The sequence below is a fragment of the Capsicum annuum genome, chromosome 3, assembly GCF_002878395.1.
Source record: "Capsicum annuum cultivar UCD-10X-F1 chromosome 3, UCD10Xv1.1, whole genome shotgun sequence".
In the NCBI taxonomy this organism is placed as follows: domain Eukaryota; kingdom Viridiplantae; phylum Streptophyta; class Magnoliopsida; order Solanales; family Solanaceae; genus Capsicum; species Capsicum annuum.
In genome coordinates this window covers 237481747-237490558 of record NC_061113.1, presented here as the reverse complement: position 1 = coordinate 237490558, position 8812 = coordinate 237481747, and positions in this window count along the sequence as shown.

Below are 8812 nucleotides of genomic sequence, written 5' to 3'. Positions count from 1 at the left end.
AACTCTATACACTTACTTAGCAGCAACGGACTCCCCTACTGGAGTAGAAACTAGAATAGGCTCAGAGATATTTTTAGGGCTTATGTCAAAATTCACAGCAACCAATGGGTCACATAAGAAAAACTTGACCCGGGGTCCAACAACACATAAGAATCAAAGTGAAATATGCGGAGCATACCTATAAAAACATTGGGAGAATCCTCCTACTCATGATGGGAAAGTAAGACATAGAATTTGTTTTGGCACTGACCGTCGATAGTGCTAGAAGAAGCGCCCTATGGAAGAGCTAGACGGGCTGCAGGAGCTAGTGTAGTAGTGGGTTGTTCCTGAGTTTGGGTATCTCTACTCCCCTGACTGGCATGTGGACACTTTCTAAGTCTATGGCCCATCTTTACACAACCGAAACAACCTCTCTGCTCAGCTAAACACTCACCCGGATGGGTTCCTCCAAGGAAAATTAGGCATGTTACTTACGTTGTTCTAGGATCTAGATATAGCAGGCCTGTTCCCTTGCTCCTGCATACCTCTAAGTGAGGGAACACTAGCAGATAAAGGTGATGACATGGATAAAAGGCTCTAAAACTAAGGGTGGTTAGCTTTGTGGGACCTAGCCTGACCATACTCATGCTGCTCAGATCTGGCTCTCTTGTTCCTCTCAATCTATCTCTCTCTCTTATCTTATTCACCTCTATCTGTTGTGTATGTATCATAAGTCTAGATAGGTCCATATCCCTATTTAACCTGGCAGTCTTGCTCTCTTTTAACACCAAACCAGAAACACCTATCACGAACTTGCTCATTCTAGAGCGGGTGTCAGCAATCAAGTCAGGAACATATTTGGCTAACTGGTTGAACTTCAATTAGTACTCCATAACAGTCATGGATCTCTACCTTAAGTTCATAAACTCCTCTACTTTTGCCTCCCTCATCTCTAATGGAAAGAACTTATCTATGAATGTATTTTGAAACACCTGCCAAGTAATTGGGGAATCATCTTCTCCTCTACTCTTCTTCCAATGAAACAACCCATTCATAAACAATGTTCCTCAACCTGTAAGACACCAACTCTACACTTTCTTCTTCAGACACATGTATCACCTGTATGATCTTTCTCACCTTCTCAAGATATAACTCTGGGTCCTCACCTACCTTAGACCCATAGAATATTGGTGGATTCATCCATATGAAATCATAAATCCTGGAAGCAACTAAATCACCTCTCTGCTGCTGCAGGTCTGCGACCTAGTTATTGGCCTGAACATTTGCAGTGACTGCTTAGTCTAGTGCCTGAAAAGTTGCCCGAAACTCATCATAGGACACATTTTAATTCAAGGGATCAGCTGGCTGAGGTTGCTGATCATTTTTGTTTCTACGGGCTCAACGAGGAGGCATTTTTTGAAATAAGAGAGCACAAATTAATAACTGAGAGAGACAACTTTAAGCACGATAGACTCTAAATGAAAGAAATAAATTTTTTTCCTAAAATGTTTCGTAGCCTCTTGCTAATAGATGTGGGGCACAACACAACGATGATCAAGACTCTACTTAACGTGGCTTGTAAGACTCCCTAGGACTCCTTAAACCTTAGGCTGTGATACTAAGTTTATAACGCCCTAAAATCGAGTCCTGAGACGTCACATGGGGCTTAAGACTACAAGTAGCCCCAAGTTAACCCTTTGAGCCTGCTACTTCATATAATGAATTACTGAGAGATGAAATAAATAAAACACTAGTACTGTCATATCAAATGATAAGAAATACGAAGAAAATACTCTATCCGAATAACCACAATACTGGAAACCTCGACATACTAACAATCTGATAACTAGCCCGATAAGCCTCTACCACTCAAATAAACTAAAGAGCCATTGGGACAGATCCCCAAATGACTCAAACTAAACTGAAACCAGTAAAAAATATACTAAAAATACTAAAATGTCCAAAGATAGGTCCTCAAACCATGAGGACTCACTACTACTGAAATATAGATAAAAATGCTCAGGAATTATTGATAAGGCTGAGACTGAGCACCTGAACCTACATTACGAGAAAATGTAGCACACAGACAAGTATGTGGATCAGTATATGCAATTAAATAATCAATATCACAAATCTTAATAGAAAACATGCATACTATAATAGATGACTCACATAGCTTGAATATAAATTCTCATAAATTGTAGATAGGAAACAGATAATATAAATCATGTGAGTCATTTCACTTTATTCTAAATTTGTATTCTTTCTTTATTCACAAACTTGTAAACTAGATGAAATCTTAAAATATCAAATTTCAACATAAACCATGTGGCTACATGAAGTCCAATGTATTAACCATATTGGGGAGAGCTATTCTGTCCTTTACTTTGTAGTGATCACTAGCTTAACCCACTTGGGGTAAATCAGAAACCTATGGGGGCACATAGTTTTGGGGAAAGAGACCTCAGAATCAAGCCCAACTTGGGGATAAATACTACTCCCTTATTCAGCTTAGAACTTTAAGAAAATCCACCTTAACAACTCAACAATATGCAATGGAAGTCAATATGATTCCCTTTTACTTAAATCAAGTTAATGTGGATTTCTTTCTTAGCTTAATATGAAAACTCAATTTTTTTCTTGAAACTTTGATATAATTAGCAAGAATAACATTTAAAACTCAATATCATGGAGATTAAAACACTCTTCTTGAAATATTTTATAGGATGGCAACAATTCATTCTTAAAGAAGCACAACTTCGCAAAATGGCTCAATTCATGACAATACTCTTGGAGATTCTTGGAAATATCATATCAACATAGGGAAGTGCAATTTATAACATTAATCATCAATTCAAATCATACGTAAACAAGATAGTCATGCAATTCAAGCCTTAAACAAGTTGAAATCTTACAAATTCAAAATATAGCAAACTAGACATGAATTCATCTTGAAAATATGAAATTATTTAAGAAAAAATTAAAATTTTGGGCAAAAGAATAAAAGAATGTTCTTTTTCAAACCCATAATACCTTGAATTTGAAGCTTTTAATGAACTCTTATCTTTGGGTTGTGAATCATGCAATTAATAGGTGCTCCTTGTAGCCCTCGGGAAGGAGAATCTAAATCTTGATGAATTCTTGAAAACCTACGGTTGAATCTTGAGATACTTGAGTCTTTAGGTTGAAACCCTAGTGTAAGTTCTTCATAGATTTTGATGAAAATTGATGAAATTTCGTGCATTTAGGGGTAAATCCCATGTTAGATATGATAAGGGATTGGAAAATGCCAATTAGTGAGGCCTCAATTATAGGGACTGACTTAGTATTTGATGCCTTAGGAAAAGTCCAGTTGATCATAGGAAGACTTTGGGCTGCTCAGAGCTGACAAAAGTCTTATGCAGATATGTGCACAAAGGATCTTAAGTTTGAGATTAGTGACTATGTTTATCTAAAGATCTCTCCCATGAAGGGAGTTAAGATATTCAGCAAGGAAACATCAATCCCTGATATGTCGGTCCTTTCAAGATTCTCAGTCTTTTCATCAAGGTAGCTTATAAGCTTAAATTGCCTTTAGATCTAGCTGCAGTTCATTCAGTGTTCCATGTCTTCTTTTGATAATAAAGTGCATAGGTGACCCAGCAGTTGTAGTCCCTATAGAGGGTATAGATGTTCAGAAAAAACTCTCTTATGAAGAGATTCCTGTCAAAATTCTTAACTAACAGACACATAGACTGAGGAATAAAAAAGTTCCTCTAGTCAAAATTCTTTGGCGGAATAAGTCCGCTAGGAGCTACTTAGGAAGAAGAAGCAGATACGCGGGACAAGTACCCTTGCCTCTTTTCTGCAAACTCAAAGTCAGCCCAAGGTAATAACTTTCCTTAAGCTTATTCAGTTTCATGTTTATATTCCAGTTTCAAACTTGGCATTCATTTTCATGTTTAGATTTTAGTTACAAACTCAGTATTAGATTACCATTGCATATTTAGTCATGCATTCACGTATCAGCTCAGTCACGTATTCATGCATCAGATATGCATTTTCTTTGTGAGAAATTCAATTATCAGAAATTCGAATCATGTATTCATGAATTAGTTGAGTCATGAAATCATGCCTCAGATATGCATGCTCAGAATGAATCTCAGTAAATCAGTAATGTCAGTCATGTACTTATGTTTCAGTTGTTCATGTTTAATATATACATCAATGTATATTTTCTCCCATCTCTGTCAGTCTTATTCGATGACGAATGTTCTCAAGGGGGATATATCATAAGACCCTGCAAAATCCTAAGCTTAATTCATTCCTGTAAGCTTGTCAAGGGGTCCCATACTTAGAAAATTCTAGCTAAGTTTCCGAACTTAGTTTATTTTAGCCTTTGAAAGTCTGCTACCTTATTTCAAGACCTTAAGTTCCTTTAATGACCTATATTTTTATTAATTGAAGATTAGTTAAGGTCAATAAGTGTTTCCGGACAAGTTTCAGACTTTTCCAGAACTCATTTAGATTACGTTTGGAGTCCCAAAACAGTGGACAAATGCAATCTTGGCGCTCCACGTCGCCATCACGTTGGTTAACACTGTTGTAGATTGCCAGAGCCAAAACTACTGAGTCATGGCACGATCATGGTGCGATATGTCAGGTATTGCGTTGGGGCCATTGATATGCCGCATCGCTTAACACGTCGATGTCCAGTTTTTCTATCAATAAATGTTTGTATCTTTAAGGGCAAATAGTTCATTTTCCCGCAAATTATGTCAGCCCCAATTTGAAATTAATCCCTAAATGACCTAAAAATCTCATTATTCACCCAAGTTTCCCCAAAGTTTGTTATTTTCTCTCAAAACCAAGAAATCCTAGTTTCAAAAATTCATGTACAAGGATCAAGAATTTCCAAGAAACTTTAAGAATTTATGTTATAAGGTATGTTTAGTGTTGATTCATGGATTCCTTTCATCCATGAAGCTCAAGAAACCCTTTTCAATTCAAAGATTGTGTACTTATGAATATTCATGATTTAATTAAATTGAAATTCATGTTCATGTTGTTGTTGGGTTTGATTCATGTTATAGACTATCAATTTCAAGAATTGGTCCTAGTATGTTACGATTTATATAATGTTCATGATAAACCCTTCACATTGCAAGTTGATTAATGTAACCATGATAATTAGATTCATTAAAAATAATATGACCAAAGCATGCTCCCCTTATGTTTGATAAAATTCCTAAGTGAGTAGAATTGTGTTTTTATAAATCCTTATTGATCTACATGATGAACTTGGGCTATAACTACATGTTCAAAATGACTCCTATTCTAAATCTATACCTTGTAGTTGTTTTATGGAATGCTCATGAGACTAGAATTGTGAAATTATGATATATTATATGTGTTCCCATTCATGTGTAAGATTATGACATACAAGTACTTCATGAAAATCCCCAATGATTGAATCATGAGTTGTTAACAATGGTCATGTGTTCAAGAAGTGTCATGCCTTTTCAGCTTCATGTTATCGAGTCCTAGGGGTACTTGTACCCAATAATTTAGTTGTGTGCCTAAAGCCAGTGTCAGTTTTTATGATACTCTTAGTTAATCCATGAATCAGTAAATTCAATATGTCTCATAACTTAGGAAAACTCAGTAAATCCAGTAATAGACCAACTTTACTCAGTAATCTCGGAAATCTCAGTAATCTCAGTCATGTTAATAGATACTAGTAATATTTTATCAATCCACAGACCTTAGTGAACTCAGTCCAGTTAAGTCCAATATAATCAGATCAGTGTCTATTCAGATGGGAGTAGGATTCAGCATCGAGTGAACCCAAGGATGAGAACATACATAGTCAAATAAGGCTGTGATTCTTTGAAGCAATCTTTATATTCAAGAACTATTTAGCCAGCATAGGTTGATACATCAACACTGACAGATAAGGGTTGATGATGTGGATTAACACTGTCAGATAAGGGTCCGACCATTCTTTTTTATGGACACTATCATATGAGGGTCACTCATAGCTTGTCCTTACCAGTGGCGCAGTATTGACACCATTCCAATTGGGGTTACAGATTGGACCCCTACTCAGCTATAATGTTTTATTTGTGGCACTTCGGTTAGATGACTACTTCCCACTGTTATAGTCTCAAACTCAGTAATAAAACTCAGATAGTTATATAGAACCCAGGACTGTAAGATATAGTCACTCAGTATAGTACGAAACTCAGCTAGTTCCATCAGAAACTAGACTGTCAGATGTAGTCACTCAGTATCAGTTATATTAGTTATCAGTAACTTATGTTATTAGTATTCAGATTCAGTTTAAGTTACTTATTCATGCATGTATTATCACGTTCATGTTGTACAATCAGTTAGTATTTTTCATGCATATGAACCCTTTACATTCAGCCTACCTCACTTGCCTACTAGTAGATTCAATCGTACTGACGCATTTGCACTATAGTGTCTTATACCATAGGTTTAGAAGCACGAGATCTAGAGCACCCTTAGTAGATCTGACGTTTAGCAGACAAACTAGAAGTGAGTCTTCATCATTTGAGGATAGCATGATTATTTCATTACTTTATTATTTCAATCGTTCAGAGTTAGTTGGGGACATGTCCCATCAACTCCTTAGTTAGTCAATTTTAGAGGGTTTCAAACTACAATATGTTCAGATAGTTATTTCAGTTGTTATGGTATTGATATATCGAATTATCAGATTTTATGTTTTATCAGATATTTGAACCTTATGGCCTTTCAGCCTTTTATCCTGAATTTATACAGTATATTATGAAGTGCTCAGGTGCAGATATCAGTCATGGGTTAGATTGTTTTCTTTTTGGATCATGAGAATCGTGTAGCATTTCGGGTATCAGATTCAGGGCGTTACAATAGTGGCCGAACAAACAATATCCTAAGAGTAATGGTTATCAAAGCACAAGTATGTTTTGAGGTCTCTTCCACATACTCTTTTGATTTGGGGGTGGTGATTGAAGGAGTATGTGGAATGTTTAGTCATCAAATACAATCACCATCCTCCAAATATACATATGCTTTGACAAGCATTACTCTTAGCATATTGTTTGTTCGATCACTACCCATCCACACACTCCTTAATTCACCTTCCCTAATTGTATAAGCTCTAATATGATTATGTGACTTGTTTAAACTCCTTCATATGTAGAAACCCACACTATATTTATTTTTGATTTATTTATTTATTTTAAAATAAAACATTCAAGTGTTGGTCTACAGCAGCGGTCTATGCATAATCAAGAGATCAATCAATGCACTTCTTACGATTTAAGGCGACAATAGACCAAGTAAATTGATGGGCCCTCAAACCACAAATATATTTTTTACATGAATTTGACATGGGTGAACATTGACGGTAGTCTATTAAGTGTTACAAACTATTCAAGAATATCTATTTATCAACATTGACGGTAGTCTATTAAGTGTCACAAACTGTTCAAGAATATCTATTTAAATTATTTTTAATTTAATTAATTAGTTTAGCCATCCTTATAACATGTTATTATCTATTTAAATCATTTTTAATTTAATCATTTTGTTTCACCAGCCCAAAAACATGTGATTATATATTTAAATCTTTTTTAATTTAATTATTTTGTTCCACCAGTGCCAAAAAATATTATTATCTATTTAAATCATTTTTAATTTAACTATTTTTATTTCAAACTATAAGATACTGATGCCCCATTGATTCACATAGCCTACGATCGACTACTATGTTCTGTTGTGAAATGATGGAGTATAAGATCGATGATAGACTATATATAATTTTTGAACTCTTCTTGAATTTAATCGTCATTCTAAATTTAAGTTGACTGTACAGAAGAATAACCAATAGAAAAAAGAAACAATCACAAAAAAGAGGGAAAACATAATTTTGAAACTGAAATACTTATATTCAACTTGTTCATTGCATTACATTTATCTTCAACAAAAAATGAAAAATAGAAGAAGCTTTCTTCTAACAAAATCCTACTAAGAAAGCTTCTTCATCAATGAACAATACAAAAAAACATACAAACATAATCATTCATAAAAACTTAAACTAAACTAGGGTAACGGGGGGTGATGCAGAGTATTGAAGCGATCGAGTTTCAAGGAACTTACCTGCTGCAGAGTATTGAAGCGATCGAGTTTCAAGGAACTTACCTATAGCTATATCTAGAATTTTTACCTTGATGCTTTGCAGTTGTGTTTGCTTACCTTCCATCGTTGGTCGTTTTTTGGTAGTTTTCCTTCAGGTGAAGGTCACTGTTTTCCAGCTGACTGAGTAAGAATGAATATTGTTTTATGCATAGAAATGAATATCGATGTCTTTAGTGTAAAAAATGAAAGAAAATTGATATCTAATGTGTTTAAAAAAAGGAAGAAGATTGATATCTTCTTTGTTAATGAAATGGATGAAGATTGATATCTTATGTGTTAAATAAATAAATGAAGATTGATATCTTCCATGTGAAAATATTGGATGAAGTTCGATATCTTCTATGTAATAAACATGAATAGTTGTTCTGCATAGAAATGAAGATTTCTTTTGCATAAAATGAAGATATCTTTCTTGTAAAAATGAATATATCTTATGAGTAAAAATGAAGATCTCTTTTGTATAAAAATAAATGTTATCTATAAAAATGAACGACAGTGCAGAAATGAAGATCTTTTGTAAGAAAAGACATAGATTTTAAAAAGTCTGTAAAGGTCTAAAACATCATTTTTCTCATAGCAGTCCAAAATTTATACAATTTGAAACAATTTTAGAAACTACTGATGCATTTTCATTTTTATGTTGATAGAG